This window comes from Pseudomyrmex gracilis, unplaced genomic scaffold (genome assembly GCF_002006095.1).
Source record: "Pseudomyrmex gracilis isolate BER0280 unplaced genomic scaffold, ASM200609v1 scaffold_126, whole genome shotgun sequence".
Taxonomy (NCBI): Eukaryota; Metazoa; Arthropoda; class Insecta; order Hymenoptera; family Formicidae; genus Pseudomyrmex; species Pseudomyrmex gracilis.
Genome location: NW_018020710.1, coordinates 90,782 through 113,713, shown reverse-complemented (window position 1 = coordinate 113,713; position 22,932 = coordinate 90,782). Strand labels below are relative to the sequence as shown.

Below are 22,932 nucleotides of genomic sequence, written 5' to 3'. Positions count from 1 at the left end.
CTGCGAAAAGTTTTCTTTTCTTTGAATCCCCGCGAAAGGTTAAATGTACCGTAAAAAAAAATTAAAACAAAAAAAAGAAAACAAAACGTCACGCTACGTCATCCGAGATAAAATGTGATCTCGTGGTAGGTGGAAGCTGTTCGCAATATTATCTCCGATATCGAAGTTCTCGAACGGTCACAACGGTGAAAGGTCTATAAGTTGTCATTCTCCAAGACGGAATGTTAATGAAGCGATTGCCAAGCGCTATCGGATTAGTACAGCAGAGAGTTTGATTAATTTCATCGTCCCCTTTTGTTGGTATCGATCGAGCGAAGAGAGCTCTCGGCTGATCGACGACGCAATCGCTCGTTTCGCTTGATTTGCGTGGCCGTAAGGTTTTATTCGATTCACGTAAAGACGACCGCCGCAGCAGCAAACCACCTGCGGAGAGAGAGAAAGAGAGAGAGAGAGAGAGAGAGAGAGAGGGAGAGACTGTGAGCGAAGAGGAGAGGTAGTAGTAGTAGTAGAGAGAGGCAAAAAAGAGTTGCCAAGTAAAAACTAACCCGCACCGCCGATAAACCCGGGAAAACTTCAACTTCGTGGGGAAAAAGTTTTCGCGCGGCGTGGCACGAGGATTTAGTGCACCGGCACTGGGAGCCGGCTGGGATCGGCCGGAAAAGAAGCGGCGAGTTTAAGACGAAGAAAAGAAAAGGAGAGCGACGAAGAAGGATCGGGAGGAGGAGGAGGAGAGGAGAGGGGAGGAGGAAGAAACGCGAAGAGAAGCGAGAGAGAAAATCGGAAACTAGTCTGGGGGCTCGGACGATTTGTCAAAATCCCGCGAACGACTTATAAGTTACACAACCGTTCGTTGGCCGGCTGGAACTGGCTAAAGTCGTATCGTTCGTTCATTCTCGACCTGTGTCCCGACTTGTGTTCGCGTGTGCTCGCGCTCGTACACGTTCGCGCGATTCACCGCCGCGGCGGCGGCGGCGAGAGAAGCTCGAGAAATTCAATTTGCCGGGAACGCTTGCCAGGCGCGTCACGGAAACCCGTTGAACCTGACAACCTCGTGATTGAACAGCGTATTTTCTTATCATTTAGCGAAGGCGGCACACGGTCGTTTGCCGTTTGTCCCGAAGCGCGACCCGATTGCCTGGCTCGAGCTTCCCCCTGAGGTAGCAATCGTGTATCCGATATATAAAAAGCGACCGGCAATTATTGCACGACCGCGTCTCAACGGATTAATATTGGCTACGTGTCCGTGTAAGCGTATCGAGCTTGCGGATTTTCTCTCTTTCACTCTTTCTTTTTTTTTTTTTTTTTTTTTTTTTTTTTTTTTACCATTGACTCTCTCGGTGTGGTTGCTTCTGTTTTGCTCCCTTCCTCCTTCTGTTTCTCTCCTCCTCGCCGTTCTGAAAGCTGTGCTGAGCGGCATTTTTCTGGTTCACCCGTTATATTCGTCGGCTGATACGAATGCAGTCCGTGCCGTGCTGTATATATATATATTCCGGATCGAAGCTCGGCAAAATATCTTCGTCTCCACGTTTTCGTGCCGCGAAGAAGAAAGCTGCCAACCTCCGAAAGCTTCTCTTTCTTCCACCCGCATCCGCGCTTTCTCCAAACTACCGCCCCCCCTTTCCCCCTTTATACGTATCGCCTTTACTTTCTGTCCCACGTCTCATACCTCGCCATCTCTTCGGGATACGATCCGGTTCCCGGTGGGCCAGAGTTGTAATCCCACGGGAGTTATTGGATTCGGTTTGATCCACTGGTCGTTCGTCCGTTCCTCCCGCCCGCCGTTCCTCTTGTTCTCTTAGAGATCTCCTTCTTTTTCCATCTTTATCCTTCCCGGGATTCTCCCCGTACAGGAGGAAAGCTCGTATCGTCGTCAACGCCGCCCCCGTCGATCGGCGCGGAACGGAAAACTGCAATCCTCATTCGGCGACAAATGAGCTTTGAAGATTTTCGACGACGCGCGACGCTCGGAAATGAAGTCCGCGCCCCCGATATAACGGGACGGGAAATATCCTACCGCTGCTGCCGTTGTCGGTGACAATGTTAATATCGTTTGCAGCGACGCGCGATAAGAGAGAATCTCGCCTGATAGGAATCGCGATGAACGATAATCGTGGAAAATGGTTAGCTTACTTGCGCGATTTCGAGCGGGATAAATGAACGTGTATCTCACTAATGGAATATAAATTATCTCTCGCAAAGTGTGTTAATAACGCGCATCAGGCTTATTGGATTTTGAGATCATTGCTGGCAATTAACGTGCTGTAATAGCCACGTGTCATATATATATATATATATATATATACGTGCGTAAAAATTGAAACAAACCCGCTTAAATTATCGACGAACAACAACAACGTGACAAATAATAGAAACCGCGTCATTGTTTTTCGCGAAGTTTAAACGCACTTTCGCGCGCAGAAAAAACTGGAACTGCGCGATATCTCATTAATTCCACGCGTAAACTCTTACGAGGTTTTTTTTTTTTTTATTTTTCATTTGGAAAAAAAAGAGAAATTCTACTCTCTCTCTGGCGCGCAAAAGAAATTAATTAAATTTTCTTTCTGCCAAAGCCCAACCCCTAGACACTTTTATCATTTCCCGTAACGTTCGAGATTATTATTTCTTCGATTTTGTTCGGAAATCTATATCCGCGACGTTTCGCGACGCGGTGATTGAAATTTATTGGCGCGTGGCTTTCAAAGAAACTTACAAATAAATTACTTCTTAAATTAGGAATGAAATGTTCGACTTCTCGAGACTGCTTGTCTGTCTCGATACCTCTCTCGATCGACGTTATCCTTCCGCGGTTCTTTCATAATTCAACGGAAATATTGACTTCGATTTAATTCACTGCTCGTTCGCAGTTATCTCTCGTGGTTATATCCTTCTCGGGACTTCGGGTAAAGGTATAGGAGAGGGAAAGCACATCGCGAAAAGCTCAATCCGCCACTTTTGCAAGAAGCAAGGAGCTATTCTCCGGACTGAGTCACGTACGGATCTCTGGGGAGAGGGTAGAAACCAACGGCTATACGCGCGCGAAACGAAAGGATAGGTATTTATCATTCCACGCACGTGGCGCAACGTGAAATTTACAATTCAAATGTAAAAAAAAAAGAAGCGCCCTCTGGAGTTTCGTATTAAAGATTGCAATCGCGATCGCATAAACAGTGACGAGTAATACAGTGACGGCGATACGTGTATAATACAATATAATATACAATATATGTATATTTTATATATATATATATATATAAATATATATATATGTTATAAAACACAATGCGAGCTGTCGCGAGTCGAACGATTGAAATATTATCTTCAAATAGAGCGGCAAAGCAAAACGATCAAAAAATTCTGACTATGAGATCAACACGGCTATTATTGTGTCCAAAAACGCACGTATACGTGCATATCAGAATAAAATAACATTTTTTTCCGTTTTTTTCTTTTTTTTTTTTTTTTTATAAAACCGGAGCAAATTTTGGCTGAAAATTGCAGGGATAACAGCTGGTTTTCTCTATTGCATAACCACGTTCAATTAATTCTATATGTATATACACTCTCCCCGGCAGGTTTGCTCTGTTTTATCGTTCGACGGTGAATGAACGACAAGCGATCAGTGTATAAAAATTCATTTTGACCCTCTCACCATAGCAGTCAATATGCGGAACGATTGATCATTCATTCACGGGACGAAAGCTCTCCATCTTCCTTCTCTCTCTCTCTCTCTCTCTCTCCCTCTCGAATCCGAGCGAAGTTGTTTTTTTTTTCGCTCTACCATCTCGCCTTCATAAGCTATATAATGTCCGATGCCGCAATAAAGTAGACCATCTACGAGCTATCCATCTTTTTTCCCGCTACGCAAGATTCTCATTCCATTCTCCCCTTCTCCCCATCTCTCTCTCTCTCTCTCTCTTTCTCTTCTACCTCAACCGAGCTTTCCTCTAAACTTTTATGACCACTCACGGAGAGAATGGAGAACGACGATAGAGAACGACGACGGCGACATTGGTATTCCGTTGACGTTCGCGAATTACACCCCGAAGATAGACTCGCCGTTGCTGCGCACACCGAGAAATTTCCACGAGACAGTGCGAAGTTACGGGCTTTATAGCGACCGAGAGCCACGTAAATTGATCGCGAGAGTCTCTTGGATAAATGCTAGGCAATAGAGAGTGTTAAGCGATGAGAAACTCGCATTCGGACTCGAAATGGAAAAGCGACGTTTGTCAAGCGATGTTCGAGAAGACGAGCGTTCATTTTGAAAAAGACGAGAGAGTCACACACAAGTTCTGTAACATAACAATAACCGTTTCTGTTCTTGAACGCAATTTGTCCCGATAAAAAAAATATTTGCGCGTAATGTTTCATTCTGTAAGACAATAAAATTTTAGCTTGAAAACATTTTTTACTTGATCGAGCTAAAAAAATCAAGCAATCGCAATCGATTGAGCGAGAGAAGAAAGGCCACGATTGTCCGAGGAGAGATTCTGATAGAGAGTGGAAATTTCGATTCCGCGTGGTAAATGACCGGAGAAACTAAGTCGCGAACTGGGTTAGCGAAACCGCTGTAACGGACTCTGTAAGCGTACCTGAGACACCCGGCCATAACGAGCTGGAATCCCTGAGCAATTAAGCCACCAGGCGTTTCTCTAGCTCCGGCTTCTATCCCGCCACAACACCAGCCTGAGCCAGGTTACCAATGAGCTCCTCCGGCTGTAAATAAATAACCCAGACCATAATAACGCAGTGAACCTGAATGTAAAAGTTAATAGGCAGAAGTGAATTAGTTCTGCCTGAACTACGCTCGGATTTTTTTACACGCTGAAATTGACTGAGTTTATTTATCGTATTACTACGTGCTGCAACTATTTTTTACGTAAAGTTATTTCCCTCTTTTTTCAAACTCAGTTTTTTTTAAATTATACAAAGAAACATTTGCGCGCAATCTAAAATACAAGAGTGGAGTAAAAAAAAAAACAAAAAAATTATTGCGTCTTACTTAATTTTTATTCCGATAGACTCTTTGATCAGATCACGTACGCAGATGAGAGAGATAATGATCGATCGTGTTTTGTCGACCGTTGTAAACAAAAAAAAAAAAAAACAAAAAAAACTTCTGCCTACCGCTAAAAACTTACACGCGGAGTACCGATCCCGCGAAGTTTCGAAACGTGAATATCGCGCCATCGCGTTCCGATTTAGGACTCTGTGTTTTAACTTTCGACGTTAGCTCTACGTCACGAAACACGCAATCGAGATTTCGCGTGTTTCGCCCGCGAAGCACACGGCAGAACTTCAAAAGCACGTTTTTTTTTTGTTACTTATTTATGCCGCGAGCGAGTGTGATGTTTTGACGTAATTTGCGCGAGCTGATTGTAAAAATTCGATATTCGCGAGAAATTCGAGGGCAACTCCCTTTCCTCCCCCCCGTGTCGATTCCGAAAAGAGAAAACCGCCGTCAAAGTTTTTTTTTTTTTTTTTTTGAAACAATTGTTGTATTTTGGTTGCACGTGCAGAATTTTGACGGGATCAAATCCAGAAATTCGCGTTTTTTTATGAAAAAGTGCCGGTGTCGGTCGCGACTCATTCTCCCCTTTGGCATTGTTCATTCACGACAAGGCGATATCACGGGAGGACGGTTAATTTCCAGACGCTCGCCGCGCACAATGGGAGATAAATTTTTTCCGACGCACACAAGGGGATAGCTTGACTTTTGTCGACGCACGAAAAAAAGAGTGACAAATTAGGTGTATTTACGTGTATTACCCGCAGCTCCGCGCGGCTCCAAAAGTGCCGCGGTTAAAAACTCCCTTTGACGCGGTTTAAAACGCGGCTGCGAGAAGATACAGTGGTCTCGCACAAAAAACAAAAAAAAAAAAAAGACATATCTAGAAAATACAAGAACACGCGGAAGAAGCGAGGGGAGTCGAGCCACGGAGAGAAATATGAGGGATGAAGCGAGAACGCGCGCGCGCGCAGCAGACACAGACGAGAGGATAGACACATGAGAGAGAGAAGAAAGGCATAAAGAGAGCTTTACGGGAAACTACTATGGTCGGGTAGCTAAACGGTACATACAACGCGCGGCGGTCAGCCGTTGAATACATTATATTTTTAAATCACGGATACACGGAGGAGGGGGGTTGAGGGAGGGAAAGGATAGCGCGCACCTTCGCGCGCGCGCGCGCGCGCTCGTCCGTGAACGTATGTAGGTATGTACGTACTCATAAACTCTGCGCGCGCGGGAGCGTTTCATGTGCGTGTGTGCATGAGCGACGTGCATAGACACAGTCACATTAGAACGCGAGCATACATTGCGACACGTATACGGCATACCGTGCGCACCAATACACGCGAGCTTTTGCCACCCCTTCCCCGTCGCGCCACACACTCGCGCGCGCGCGCGCGCGTAAACACGCGCGCGATCTACACGGTCGCTCGCGGCCAACATGCACGCCCGGTACATGCGCCGCATGCAAGTGCCGGATTACACGATCGCCTCGTGTACAGGTAGCCTCAGTAACTGCAGCCCCCGCCTTGGCGTTTGACGAAGTAATTTGAATTCTTGAAGATGAGGAGGATTAATTCTCCGAGATTCACATCGCGCGTTCAGTTTTTCATCTCTTCGCTCTCCGAGAAAAACGTGACGCGATAAGTGTAAGAGCCGTGACTCGTGGAGAAACGCGTACGTTTTCGAAAATTTTTAACCCTCTAGGATTGGAGATTGTTTGTTTTTTGTAATGTCGTTACCCCAGTTACAGTTATTCTTTTTTTTTTTTTTTCGACAACGGTAACATATTAACATACAAAGATCGGATTTGAACGCGGTTCAAACCCGAAAAAACATCTTTGTATGTTAATACTACACACCGCGAAAGCATCAAATATCAAACGGTAACATATGTTGGTTAATTCGCGGATTCGATCTTATTTAAGACCGTCGTGAAGTCTTATTATATTATCTTAACTCCCACAACCGACGGCGTGTTTTTCGGCACCTTAATTCGCCGGACGGGGGGTCGTCTTGGGCTTTTTAAAAACATGAAATATTTCTAAAGAAATCTGAAACAACGTGTATATACTCTTTAAACTGTCTATTTTAAGACACCGTCATTAAATTTAGTGAAAAAAAAGTCATTATTCATAATTTTTAGCAAATATGACAACAAGAAAATTACTTCCTTCAGAAAGTAATTTTGCTCCGGTCGAAAACGACCCATGTCCGTCCGTTGAGGGTTACTATTCGGATATTTATCCTTCAACAAAAGTGTTCGCATTCTCAATAAAATATTTTTTGTACGAGTGTGCGTCTTGAAACTTTCGAATCTTTGTGGAAATTGCGGGAATAAGAAAAAAAATACAAAAAAATATATATATATATACACGAAAATTTGTTACATGAATACAATAGGATAAAAACCTTGCAATGAGGAAAGTGGAAACCAAGTTGAAAAGAAAAAATGATATTTAAAAAAAATATAACTGAAAGAAGCGTCTCAGGAGATAAATAAACGTAGTACAAACAACATAGAAGAAAAAGTTTGATTGAATGTGATCAATTTGATTCGAGAATGCACCGATTACGCGATTACCACGTTGTGCCACGTTTCTTTGAAAATTTGCGGCAACCAAGGCTTTCCAGTTGGAACGACCTGTATAGGGGGCTGATGTGCGAGCCACGTAGAGGAACGTGCTCGTTGTCTGGATCAAATTGATTAAGGGACGACGTTGGAACTTGATAGAACCAGGCCACTGATTATCCCTTGCGCGTCACACAAAAAAAAATTGGGGACTTACAAAAGAGAAATACGTCTTCTCCTGTGCTTCGCGAAATCAGCGATTTTCGTGCGAATTCTTCTGTGTGTGTCTCTCAGAAAAGTGACGCGGGAAACACGGGAGCAAAAATGACGGTGGAAGAAGAAACGCCGTACTAATGTTCGAAGCTGGAGCTTTTTAAAGCAAGACGACGCCCGTCGGGCGACGTCCGACCTTCGTTTTAATAACGAGAATCGTAAATTTGCGGAAGAAGCTCGCGCGCGCGCGCGCGGTTCTTTGAAGAGAATTTCGAAACGAATTTCACGAAACGCGGAGCTTGCGGAAACATCAAATGAGGAGCTCGTTTTTTTTTTTTTTTTTATTTTTTTTTTGATTCTCTCTTTCTTTCTTTCTTTCTTAATTTAAGATACACCTGTGCGCGCAACATTCGCGAAAAGACGCGTTTCCCCGCGAATAATTTCCGTCCATCTCCCCCGGTGGCTCCGTCGTGGTTCCAACACGAACTTCACATTTACCCGCGACTCCGAATTTCGCCCGAGTATCTTTATTTCGCGCCGCACACCGCGCGGCTACACGTGTATCGTTGAGTAACAAGATTTTAATTACGAGTTACGATTATAAGAATTTATTATAGAGCCGCGCTCTCCACCTTGTTTAGTAGGAGGTCATAAAGTAGCGGCGTTAAATGTGCGCGTTTTATGCGAGCATAATTATACGGAACGCGAATGAGCAGCGAACAGTCTAAACTGCATATATTCAGGGGAAAAAAAAAAAAAAAAAAAAAGAATCTTTCACGAGCAGTTTTCACGCGACACGGCTGTCCGATGTAATCTCAGAACAATTAAGTCGTAACCGCAATGATGTAATTAAGACATCGAATTAAATTTTTTGATATTATCGATATAATAGTTTTATTAGCTCGCGGTGTTTTTATCTTCTAAAATATTTGTTTGAATATTTTTTTTTTTTTTTTTCATAGTATTCATAGTGTTTGAAATTTCAGAGTGGAATTGAGTTGACGCAATGGAATTTCTCTTTTCCTTCGTTTTTGAAATTTCTAATTGCACGATAATTGAATTTGCGTGTGTTATGCGAAATATAAAATTATGTTTCGCGTCTCGCACAATATTCGCTTCGCTTTGCCGAAGAACTGAAAGGCGTAAGAGTTGGGGAATGAAAAAAAAAAAAAAAAAAAAGAAAAAGAAAAAAAAAGTCACGAGCTTTGTCAGGTAACGAAGCCGGGGTGACTCGTTCGCAATTTGCCCGGTTCCTGAAACGACCTCCTCCTCGGTCGTTCTAACATTACAAATGTCAGATGCTCGTATCTACCCCGCTAAACACGCCGAGTGGCCGTGTAGCAAAGGCCAAAAGCGAGTGCGCCGGAAGCGAGCGTGACTCGCGCGCTGGTGGCGTTTAAAGTGTGCGCTCTCTCCGGGTGCCGACCTCCGGCCTCGTATCTGCACGGGTCCGCGATTAACCTCGTTAAGGCTCGAAACGATCGTAAACGTCCGAGGCAGCGCGAGTTATTTCCCTGTGCTTCCACGGGACAACCCCCTCAGCGACTCCCAACGTTCTTTCTCTCTCCACCTTTTTCTCTCTCTCTCTCTCTCTCTCTCTCTTTCTCTCTTTTACCCTCTTTCTTTCGCGGGAGAGACGAAAAGCGTTAGGAAAGAGAGCGGATAATCTCTGGCAGTAATAGCCGGAGAGTCGTTGGAATTTTGTCCGAGAGAGGAATCCTCGGTTCCTCCTCGTTGGAAAGACGAGGGAATGGGAAGGACCCGAGAAACGAGGAGCGGCGGGTGGGGCTGCTGAAGGGGTTGTAAGAGGGTCTTGTAATTCGCCCGGGTTTCTCTCTTTTATTGGATTCCTTGACACCGCCCGGCGAAACTCGCGAGCGTGAGCACGCTTGTTTCGCCGCCGCGCCGCCGCATTTATATACATCCGGACAAACAGCCCGGGCCCCGCCACGCATTAAGGCCGCCCGAGGAACGCCCGTCGAATGCGCGAGTATTTGAATATACAAGCGGCGGGATAATGCAAAGAGGAACGTTGCAATGCGCGCGCGAGGGACTCAAGCCGCAGCATATTGCTGTTGTTCGCGCGAGGGAGTTGCAAACTTTACGCGCGTTGCGAAACAAAAACAAATTCCGAAAGAATAAATTCGACGATCGATTATTAATGCGTTATTGAAAGAAACAAAAAAAAAAAAAAAACAAAAAAACGATCAAACCCCTGCGCGCGATTTAACGAGAATAAATGTTTTCCACCGGTAAGAAATTTTTGTCACAAGATGCGCAAATTTCGACGAATAGATTTTCGACTGTAGAACGAACTCGAGTCGCGTCGTTTTCACGTTTTTTTTTTTTCCCCTGTTCGTGCGACTCTACCACAATGAATTATGAAGCATAACCTCGAGAGACACGAAGGCACGATGCATATGACCTATATTTCACGTTCTTACCCTACGAAACGCGCGGTACCGCAATCCACATCACATAGTGCGGCATAATAATCTCCTGACTTTATTTTAATCTTGCATCAAAACTATATATAGATATACTAAAAATAATAAATTTTGTATAATTGTTTATCGCTTATATTTTTAGAAGAGAATATTTGTTTTAAGAGAACTTGATGTGAAAGTCTATTTTTCTGATGTAGAAAAAAAAGAAGTTAAATAAAAACGTATTAAATTATGTCAATCTTTTGTTTGCAGAGATTTTGAAAAATTGCATGTATTTTCGAATTTTTATTGTCAAAAAGTGTGTTAACATTAATTTAACATTTGAAAGAAGTTAAACTGTTAAAAGTGTTTTTTTTTAACATCTTGTTTTTAAAAAAAGTTAAAATGTCAAAAGTGTATTACTTTAGAGAAAGTAGTTCAACATGTTGTAAAAATGGAAAACAGAAAAAACCATCTTCTTTTTTTCATATTAAAGCCAAAGTGGTTAAATTACTTACGAAGAGTTGTTACTTAAACCGTGACATAAAATAGAGACAGTTGACACTCTAAAAAGCACTAAAATATTTCAGTCTTTACTTTGTTATAAAATAAACGATCTATTTTTTTTTTTTTTTTTTTTTTTTCAAAATACGATACTTACTTGAGTAAACTTCTTTAAATCCTATCTCTCTATTGTGCTCGAGTTATTCTCTCTCTCTCTTTCCCTCCATCTCTCTCTCTCCTCCCCCCTCCCTTCATTCTCGTTTTGAGTTAGTAACTCCACGTAACATTTATATTAAATCCGGAAGCTCGCCAGCCGACCAACAATGCTGTTTGCTTCCGCTCGCCAATCGCGGAACTTTTAAGATGGAGAAAAGAGCAGCTGGAGAGATAAAAAAAAAAGAGGAGTTATATCGATTTCCTTTTGAAAGCTGTTGTGCCTTTAAAGTGTTTCGCTCAGAAATCAAAGAAGTATGTTTTCTTACATTTACTCGTCTCCGACTTTATCATAAAATAAAGTGTCTTATTAATCAATCGTAAGCACGTCGTGTTATTTTTAATATACTGGCACAACACAGGCGCGCACGCTATTGTTAATTTTATTTTACCGTGTTGTGTCAGTGAACATCGCGCGATGACAGCTAGTTATATACCTATACGTTTTACAAACCATATAATATACACGTATGAGCGAAGTCAGGAACAACGCATTACAATCGAACTCGAAAAATAGTGAGAGGAAGGAGTGGAGAAACAAATTTAGATTCATCGCGCATCTAAGATCAAATTTTCTTCGTTTTAACAATAGACGCAATTTATTTAAGATATTTGTCGCAACTACTCGATGTTGTTTGATCTTGAAATTCAGATTAGCTTTGTAACCATTTGATAAATAACTTTTTCTCGTTTTGATATAAACCTTGTTACAAACTGTCGTCGGATATATTTTTGCGAGAGAGAGAGAGAGAGGAAAGGAAAAAAACCAACACGTGACTGTACTTTAGTCACGTGTTTTCAAAAACGTGACTAAAGTAAACTCACGTGACTTTAGTCACGTGTTGTTTTCCCACTTCTCTCTGTCACGTGACTTTACTTCAGTCACGTTTTTAAAAACACGTGACTAAAGTACAGTCACGTGTTGGTTTTTTTTCCTTTCCTCTCTCTCTCTCTCGCAAAAATATATCCGACGACAGTTTGTTATAACAAGGTTTATATCAAAACGAGAAAAAGTTATTTATCAAATAGTTACACACAAAGCTAATCTGAATTTCAAGATCAAACAACATCGAGTAGTTGCGACAAACATCTTAAATAAATTGCGTCTGTTGTTAAAACGAGGAAAAATTGATTGATCTTAGATACGACGATTGTGCGCGACGAATCTAAATTTGCGCGATAAAAATTGTGACAGAAATGTAATTACTTTGGTAAACACACACGCTTAAAAATGCGCGAGATTATTGTACAATTCTTTACTTCACAAACAACATAAAATTTTCGTCAAACTTCTGAAATAATACAACTTTTTGAACCAATAAGATATAATCAAAAAGTAACGAGTTTGAGCCAGTATTTCTCTAATATTCTAACAAAAAAAAAGAAAAGTTCTAACAATATTCCTTCAATCGATTGCGTGTAAAAAGACACGGAAAAAAACTTAAATACGTCGCGAGTGTGCGAAAAAGTCAAGTTTGGCAAAACGGAACGGACCGAAGACGTTTTAGGTCTCTGTTCGGCACGACGACCGGCAATAAACTTTCTCGTCCGCGTGGTAGCGCGCGGAGAGTAAGGTGAGTTTAGAAAACCCGAGCTCTCTCCGGGCGAAAAGCTCGTGGATGACGGGAAGTAAGTGGAAACGCGCGGAGAGGAGGGCAGAGAGGCCGCGCTCGACCAGACTCATTTTTCATAAGTTCGAAAAACACACCCGGGGCAGTCGGTGCGTAAATTTGAATTTCTCTGCGGCTACGGAGAGGGGTAAGACAGGGGAGTGGCAGAAAAGAGAGGATGGCGGATGTTCCTCGAGTGCGGCCGAGGTATATAGCAGTCTAGAAAGTGCCATTGAGCATATGGCGCGGAATTTCGAGGGACTCTTTTTGTCTCCCCCGGCGCCTCCGTTTTCTTTCTTTTCCCGCTCGAGGCGAATTCGCGGCGACAGCGTCGTCGTCCGGAAACACCGTCGTTCCGCGGAACTTCGCTTCCGCTTCTTCTCTCTGAAACGTGGGGGGGAGACCAAACGAGCGCGGCGGGTGTGTCACGTGGCGGCGCGCGTTGAAACGCCACGCTATCCGTAATTACATCGCGCGCGATCGATTGTCCTCGAAACGCCGCAGCGAAACCAACGCGAATGGCGCGAAACGACATGCTTAAATGAAAGAAGTTTCCCGCTACGGTTCTGTGGCGGAGGAACGGGGTTTAAAGGTTAAAGGATTCGCCGCGAGAAAGGCGTAAGACCGTTTTATTAAATTTTTCTAGAAGAGAGAGATAAGCGAAAAAGAGAGAGAGAGAGAAAGAGAAAGACAGAGAGAGGGAGTGGGAGGTAAGAGAAGAGAGGAGAAAGAATTACTATATATATATATATATATATATAACGCGTTCTGCGAAGAAGGATTATCAGCTAGTCGTAACTAGAAAGCTTCCTATAAAGTATTACTGTTTAAGTCTCAAGTAATTAATGCAAGACGTTAGCAAACTGCTTACTTCTATCTCGGGCGCAAAGAGAGATAAGGTTTTAATTATTTTTATGACTTCTTTAATCTCGTTGAAAATCCGAATTAAAATCTAAACATTCATGAAAAAATCTAATTAACAAATTCCCTTTTATTTATTTTAATCTGCCATCTTGTCGTATATTAAAATATTTTCACTTATTTTTGTCGTGTAATAAAAAGAAGTAAAAAAATATCACAACTGTAGAAAAAAAAAAAATATATAAAGTAATTAAATGCGCACAAACGCGCTTTAAGTCTTTCGGTTTAAATGTTTGAAAGATACGGAGGTGATAATGTACTCGCGCGCATCGTGTATATAATTTTAGCTTTAACAAGCGTGCGAAAAGCGAAATCTTCTAAAGACCGGTAATACCTTCCAATTTTCCGTCACAATAGCGCGATTATTGTTAGAGACGCGCGATAGCGACTCCTCTCCGACTTCGACCGCGTCTAGGCAGTGATCCAAAGTACTAATTAGATCGAATAGTTTGTGCGCCACCCTAGATCCCCATTCATTGTTAGCCCTCCCTCCCCCCCCCTCCGCCCAGACTTTCCGTCAGCATCTTCGCAGCGAGCGGAAGACCGCTAATGGTCGGCTCTTGTTGGCAGACGTACAATTTCGTGCCTTCCCCTCCTCCATTTCCCTCCGTCCCTGCGTATTTTGCCACCTCATCCAGCCGCGTCGGAATCTGACTAGTTCGCCTATCTAACACCTATCTAACACAACGCACGGGCGTTTCTACCTCGGAGGAGGGGGGCTCGATAATACCGCGAACGACATCGCGACAGCGCGTGTCGACATCGAATTTTGGCGGTGCCGTCTTTCCGTGACGCCTCGTATCCACGCCGCTCCGAACGCATTTACGAATGCACGTCCGATTTGCTTCGTAATTTGCAATTTTGGATCGTTTCCAATGAAGGGTGCGTTTCTCCCTCTCCCCCCCCCCCGGATCCTGATTGTACACACGAGGGTGGTGGGATATTGCGCGGTCGAAAGATACACGCCAATCAGCCGACCGCGCTTCTCGCTAAGTGGCATATTGGCTTCGGTTCAGGAGAGCGCACGCGAAAGTGTTAAACGTACATACAACTCCGAGAAAACACGAGATGAACATTAAGCGGAAAATGATATTACGTCACAAAAGATGTTTCATCTTTATATCTTAAGTGTAGTTACACGCCGCGCGCAGAGATGATCTTCTGTTTTTTTCTCTCTCTCCGACGTTTCTGTTATTTAAAAAATTTATTTCTGCACAAGCGCAGAATTTGTCGTTTCGTCGATACACTCTCCTCCGGATTTATTTGTGGAAATAAAAAATTAAGAAGATGAAATATATAACACAATATCGCGCAGCGTATCGCAACTGTCAATTAAGAATCGACATCCTATTTTTCGTTATTTTATCCATGTCTCGGCTAAACAGTAGAAGAGCTTTCGATATTTTAACAAAAAAATTTTTCTAGCAACGACAGATTTTACGTGTCACCGATAAATTCAACCGCGTTATTACACCGAAAAAATCATATTCTTGTTAGTAGAAGATTTTATACTTAAAAAATCTTAAAGATTTTAGATGATATTCTTCTGAAATTAAGAATATATTCTTTATTTTTTTAAGAATATAGTCTTAATTTAAGAATATAGTCTTTTTCGATAGTGAGATATTGTATATATGTTTTTCTATATATAGAGGCTTTTTATATTCTAATCAGTATATATTCTTATCAATATTACTATTTAGAGGATTTTCCTCTTAAAATAAGAAACTCTTCTTGGCGCTTATTTTAGTATAAAATATACTTAAAGTAAGTGGGATATCCTCAAAACAAGAATACAATTTTTTCGGTCTATTATTTTGCCGGCCATTCCCATCGCATTGCGTGTGAGCGCAAAAATCGGGGATTTTCGGATTCGAATGGTCGATTAAAAAATTTTCTTCTCCCGGTGGAAGGGGACTCTTGCAATTCTGAAAAATGAAGTTGAGAAGTAATCAAACAAGCGTGGATTTCGCTCGAAGAAGTAACACCGGGCGATAGTCAACTCGTAGAATCGTCGGGATTTGGAAGTTCGCCAATGCGCCGATTCTACGGACGTTGGGGCAGTGTAAACTTTGTTTCCGCGAGTTTCGTGATGTGCGCGCGCTGCGCGCAAGTCTCGTTCGGATTTCTCGTAATGGATCTTACTCAACGTCGCGCGCGCTCGCTCGTTCGCTCGCTCGCTCGTGAGAAACGCGTTGCGCCACGTCTCTGATAAAGGGAAGGACGCGAATTTTCCTACCGTCGGTCGATCGTTATCGCAGCGCCGTTCAATTATTCGCAGTCACATCGCTCATACTAAGAATTCCGCGCCCGCGTACGCGGAACTGATGGAAAGTAGGGAAGAACGTTCTCTCTCTCTCTCTGTTTCCCTCTTCCCTTTTTTTTTCCCTTCTCTCGTTTTCCGACCTCGTTTCTCCGATCCGAGCGTCTCCGCGCGACGTTTTTTCAATAGCACGAACGCGCGCGGCGCGCGAGATAACGTTAGGAATAATGCGATCGGCAATATTTCCGCGCATTCACGAGCGTTGTTGGAAATCTTCGCGGAATAAGAACGGGGCACGTACCGCGAATGGGCGATTGCACACAATGCGCCCCACACAGGTAGGCGCAGCAATCCCTCAACTTGTCACTTACGTCCCCCGTTTTGTAGCACGAGCGTTCGTTTCTCCCTTCGCGTCTCTCCTCGTCCTTCCTCCCACCCTCGGGTTTGTCCGTCCTTTCACGTCCATCCCCTTCGCGGTCCTCAACTTTTGCGCCAACCCTTTCATTCGTATAACAGACGACGGCTCTTTTCATCCGGTCAGGCATTTCATTCGAGAAACTTGTCGGCGTCAACGACGACGACGACGACGACGACGACGAAGAATACAGCTCAGGAAGGACGAGTTGACCTTCGACCTTTGTGAAACTTCGGACCCTACGGATGTGTCTCGCTCTCCATCCAAGGTCGGACCCACGACCTCCGAGAGACTTAGTCCTCCTCCGTAAAAGACCGGACGAGTTCATCCGTGTGACTCGTTCTCGCCCCGGGGACGAAACTCGCGTCCACGTTGCGTTTAATAACGCGGTCCGAGAGTTGAGAAGCGCGCGAAGCTGTGGTCCGTAATATAAAAAAATATTTAAAAACAAAAAACCAAGTGCTTTGAATTTCTTTTCCCATCTCAAACTGCGAAGAAAACAAACTGCATTTATTTCGTTACAGAAACGAGCAAACAAGATAATTAGCAAAAGATGAATCACTCCCTCAAACATACGTGAAATATTGAACAGATGATTTCATCATCTGTCATTGAAAATACGGCAATCGATCTTATTGAATATCTCAGACCGAGCACCGCGTGTTTAACGTAAATTAAAAAAAAAAAAACAATCGATCGGATTTTACACTTGTTGCGACAAAGCGAGCACTTTCCCTCGCCGCTTCGTTTTGTTTTGTTTTTTTTTTTCGAGAGCGCAAGTTCAAGCTTGCAAATGCCCTCAATAAATTTATTAATGATCAACGCGCAAAGTTCTCGGCAAGTAATAATAACAGGAAGCACGCAGAATTTGATAGTAGCGAACGGAAGAGAGGGGGGAGGGGGGGTGGATAGGTTCGTTAATTATAAATACTAATAGCCGATAATTAGGAACAATTCCGCTATAACTCGCGTTTGCCCATTCAGCGCGCGCACGTCCAGTTATTATGGCGAATGATAATCACGTAATATCTAAAATTATGCTCGCTCGGAGTTTTCGCGCTGCGCGAGACCCGCGGTGCCCGCGCGCGCGGCTTCACGAGCACACGCGGTGCATTAGCAAATTGGCGGTTAAATAATTAAATAATGTGGTGTAGCAACGTGATCATTTTAATACAAAATCATCATCGCGGAAATTGTCCTTCTCCGTCATGGCCTGGCCGCGACACTGTGTGCGCTCCGGGTGTGGGTCGGGGCAGCTTCGAATTTAATTATAAACTTCCATCGTTCGCGAGCGCGCGCGCGCAAACGCCGCGCAAATTTAATGCTGTTGTGAAATCACTCCGCAAACTGTTCCTCCGCGGTACGCGCGCTATCGATAGTCCCGCGCGCGCGCGTGTGTGTGTGCGCGCGCGTCGTCTCGCATATGGTTGTATTCCATCGACGGAATCCACGGAAGACCGTAATAGCGTTTCTCGGTCGCGTTTCAGATAATGACTTTATTTTGTTACACGCTTTAATCTCTCCGACTCTCCCCTCGTGACGGGATCGCGAAACATTTATAAAGCACTTATCGAACTTATCACGTTCCGATTTAATTCCCGGGTACGCGCGCGCACGCGGGATATAAACGTCACGTGCAACGAGCTCATTTTTTTTTTTTTTTTTTATTTTAATAACGGAACACAACTTCCGTTCTGAGCCGCGAGAGCTGTTTCTCAAATGCGATTTTTATCTTGCCGCCTTAATATATTCATTGAATTATCTTCCGTCCGCTTTGTTTTTCGTCCGCGTTGCACGTCGCGGAATATAACAGTGTATAGAAAGTGCGCGCGCAACATTAATCAGATTACAACATACAAGATGCTATATATACATGCCGCATATACACTCGAGTACAATGGATATGTAATTAACATACTCGTTTGCTGCTCTCGCCATGTGAAATTCATGTTGAGTTTTCAAAGCGCATTTTTCGATGCTCAGTCTTTAACCGTAATATCCGTTGTAGTAAATTTTGATGCAAAAATTTCCGCCCGTAAAATTTCGTCCCAAATTCTATTATACCGCAAAACTGAAATAAGGCTTCGCGCGCATCAAGTTTTTGCGTGAAATTGCCGGAAGAGAGCCGTGAAAAAAAAAAAAAAAAAAAACGGGAAAAGTTTTTTCCCGTATTGTATAAAACTTGTCATTGCTGACGCAATTGTTTCTTGATATCGTAACTCGCTCCGTCTTTTTTGTTTTTTTTTTAATCAAAAAGTTGCCGAATATTGACACGTGTCTATCGGAGGTTTCAATCAATTGCTCTTAATTGTGTTTAACGGTTTCACGCGAAAACCCACACACACGCGTGTGATAAGTCCAATCGCACGGAGGTTGGGCGCGATCCTATAGTTTAACCATTTAAAAACAATTGCATCAGGATTATGCCTATTATGTCGCATTGTTCGCTATCGCGCTATAATCCGAACGGCTTCATTAATTTGTCCACACTAATTTAATCTGGCGTATCCGGATTTGCCGCAACTACACGAACTACATATTAATTGCGAAATTGAGAGAACTATTTGATTTTTTGTGAAAGCGCGGATATAAAATTTCTTTCATTTCAGATACTTTTCGAAAAAATTCAATTTTGTTTTTACCAGAGAATTTATTAAAAAAAAAATAATAATAATAATAACAATAAATAAAAGACAATTAAGGAAGAATTTTGTGCGAATAATTTGTGAGAGTCGGATATTTCAAATGTTCGCAATATTTCCCGTGCGAAATAAAACTTCGAGTTGCGCGAAATAAAAAAATTTCAACATCGACTTTGTTAACTTTGATTCTATTTGATACTGCTATTTTAAACTTTCGCGAAATAAAAAAAAAAGCGCGTTTTGTTTGTAGTTGAGCTGTGTGTGACGCACAAGCGGAGAGAGACAGACTGCACGTTGCAGGCGTGAATGGTCTGATTTAATAGCTAAGATGCGAATTCAAGCGGAAACGGACAGGCAATGTCAAGCAGGCGCCTTTGACGATCAGTAACCGGAAATGACGCGATGTCGACCAAGACGAACGGTAGCAGCAGCAAGGGTTCGTTCAGGTCTGGTTGGCATTCCACGATCTGATGATCAATTCGTGACTATATTGTAATCACAACCGCGCGCGCGCGCGCACACACGCACAGACACACACATAATTACGAGACAACGAAAACACGTCAGCATTTGCGTCGTGGCAAATGTAATTTATGTGTTTTACATTTTAAAATGTTGCACATTTAATTCCAACAAGTGCGCGCGACTATATAGAATACACAGATGCAGAGCGAATAGTCGGCATCACGTTTGTCAGAGAATTTACATTTTAAACACACAAATGTTACAACAAAAGACGCTCTCGGTAAAACATGATATTATTAAACGTGGAAAGTTCAACGTCGACGACAAAGAGAGGACCGGCGAGGGAGGAAATACGCGAGTGCGAAAGATTCTAATTTGCGTTATTGCGGAAAAAGAACGCGAACGGAAACAAGCGGAAATCCTGACTCGTCGTCAAAGAATAGGGGGCGAGGGGAGGCATTTACCTTATCGCGGACGGCGATGTATTACGGTGGTTTTCCAATCAATTACGGACAGTCGGCGGAAGATAAATTCCCCTTTCTCCCCGTTGTGTCTCTCACCGATTGATAATCGTCTCCTCGGATTACCGACCCCTTCGACACTCTCACCCTTCTCTCCCCCGTATATATCTCGAGCGAGACGAAGGTGAAGTGAGTTAATTCGAGGGAACACACCGTGAGAGACGGAAGAAAGAAGGACGTCTCCCAGACCATAGCGGAGGAAGAAAAGGAAGCGAGAGAGAGAGCCGTGCAGACACACACGCAGACCAGAAGAGACGTCCTCTCTCGCGCTTTCTCGTGTCTGACTTTCTCGTGTCAGACGTGAGAAACGTGATCGACATAGCCGACCAATCTCCGTCCGTAGGTGGCGGAGACCGACCTACGGCTAAATTAAAGGAAAACAATTGTCGCGCCTTGACCGGCGCGGCCGGACGAGTTAAAGCGAAATCCCTCGCGTTGCGGCCAATTTTCGCGCGACAGTCGCGCACAACTCTCTCTCTGTTAATACGTACACACACACACACACACACACACAATGTCGCGGTGCACGAAGAGAGAGAGAGAGAGAGAGATGGAGGCGAACGTGTCGCGACACGAAGGAAAACAGTCGCCGCTCCCTGACGATGGAAAAACGTCGCCGCTGCTCTCGTGCACGCGATGAAATTACGAAAATGCAGTCTCGGCTAGCGTATTCAATTCTCGAGGCGCGCGTGTGTCTCATGTCTTTAGGAAATTCCGGCAAATTGCCTCGTGATAAGAGCACGTAGGGAGAAGATAATCGAAACCGTATACATTCGCGCCCCCGAGAACCGTAGGCGGGGTAATCCCGTTATCGTTATACCGGTTGTGTGTGTCCGTTTACTCGAGTCTGATACGTTGCGCGGGGTTACGCTTGAGAAATTTCAGTTAATCGATTTTGTGGTTTTTTGTTTTTTTCGTTTTTTTCGTTTTTTTTTTTTTTTTTTATCGTCAATTAAGAAGAAACGAGAGACGCGACGACAGTTCGCGCACTGGTTACTCGACTCGCGCTCCGAAACGCTTATTTCGTCGTGAATTTCGACGATTATACCCGAGTCGAAATTTTGATGCTACTTTCAAACTTTTGAAGATACTTTGAACCTATTTAACTGACCAATATACTTATTTAAACCTGCTTTGACACTTATATTCATTTACTCCTCTTTTGAACCTTTAATTCTATAAATTTTACGTTACTCCTATCTAACATAAAGACACTCGATATAAAAATAGAACCTACTTTAAACCTAACTTGGAGAAAATGGAAATTTGTGACACTTTTAGGTTGAAAGTAGGAGCAAATTTTATCCTTGCAATTGAACCTACTTTACTATCGTAACTCCTATATATAGTAGAATGAGAGGTTCATCAGAGAGTCAAAATTTCGACTCGGGTATAATAACGCGGGTTTGGCCGGAACTGAACTGTTTCGGGAGAGATAAAGAGACGTGCGCGCGTTCGACAAGGGAAAAAAAGGACTTTTCTCCGTTACGTTCTGTGTGAGAAACTGTTTAAATGACTGTCGCAGAATGGACTTGCCAAGGATTCGAGATACAACAACGACGACGACGAGCGAGATGTAATTTCGACGCGGGAAAATCCTTGTTAGCCACGGCACGGAAACTTCGCGGAGTTAGGGAGAAAAATAGCGTCGGCCGCGCCAGAGGGGAGGGTGGAAACGGCACATCGCGCGCGATATTTGCAAGTGAAACTCGAATCAAATGCAGGAAGTAGAAATGAGAAACATAATTTTGTTGCTCGAAGAATCCCACCTCCCCCCTTCCTCTTTCTCTCTCCCTCCTCTCCCCCCCCAGCCCGGGTAAGCGCCCGGTCGTGACGCAGCAACGAGGGTTTTCTTGAAGAAAATATAAGGATATGTTCGCGAGCGAGCGAGCGAGCGGCTAACGACGCCGCGTAATTTGCAAGGCAGATTTCAATGCCGCGCGCGAATGAAGAACACAAGTTCGTTACGCGACGTTCGCCGATGGGATCCTACGCGCGTTTTCAAGAAGAAGAAGAAGAACAAGAAGAAGAAACGCCGTTTTATTTATTTTCGAGAGCGCGGCCCCGTGAATCTTGGTGTGTAACTGTAATAGAAAAATTTATATACGTCGTGCTCTTTTACACACACACACACACACATACACACACACAATATTTGTAACACCCGCAATATCGCAACGTGGCGAACGGAAATGTGAATCTCCCGGAAATGCGTCCCTTTTGCTTCTTCGCGCAAGAAAGATTTAAGATTCACTCGCGCCGTCGTAAAGGCGTCGTCCAGGGGCTACTTCCGCATCCGCTTCGTAAAACCCGAAGAATCAACCCCCCTTCCTCCCCCCCCCCCGATGCGACCGGAGGGATGGGCCCGCGGGCGACGGCGGCTCGGTCGCACGAAATTTGCAAGCAAATTGCCAATTCTCAGACGATCGGTGGACACGGTCGGCCGCGTACATGTGCGCGTCGATGAGACGCACCCTCTCAGGTATGTGTAACCACCTGCGACCTGATAGAGCAAGCAGCTAGCAACCGTCTCCGGAATGTACGCGAGGTTGGAATTCTATAGTCGCGCGCGTCCAAACGCGATTTGGTTCCGAAAAATTGATGAAGACTTATAATCAGATTTTTGAATCCCGATTGCTATTACCGCGACTTTTGCGAGAGTTAAATTTTAATTCGCCCGTTTTTCTTTTCAATTTTTATGATCAGTTCGACGCGAGACGAGCGTAATTTTAGGACGGGTGATAAATTTTCAAATCTTCTCTATGTTTGTATTTTCTATTTTCTACACGCAACGAGAGAACGAAAGGATATTATTTTAGCCCTGATTATCTTTTGAAAACATTTGCCAAATTTATTGTAATCCGTCCGTTTTCTTCTCTCGAATATGCTAATTTATTAAATAAAATATATATGTAGAATATTTATAAATCGCGTATCGAATCGCATCGTATTTTCGGTAACAAAGATCGCGATGACGATTTGAACGTGTAGTACACAGATGTTTGAGATGTTGAAAATATTATTGACTTTTAAATACAAATCGTCAAGCAAAAATCGCGCCGGGGAAGCGCGCGCGACACAGAAGGTCCTTTCAATTAGCAAATACTTAAGCACTTTCTAAAAGTCGTCTCTCGGCGCTCACATTGGTACACCCCC

General features: G+C 43.5%; 1 protein-coding gene across 1 annotated transcript in view; it reads left to right on the top strand.

Annotated features, from left to right (window-relative positions):
- Window positions 1-22,932, top strand: part of LOC109856623 — a 285,949-nt gene that overhangs the window by 238,389 nt on the left and 24,628 nt on the right. The gene's annotated exons all lie outside the window — the stretch shown is intronic.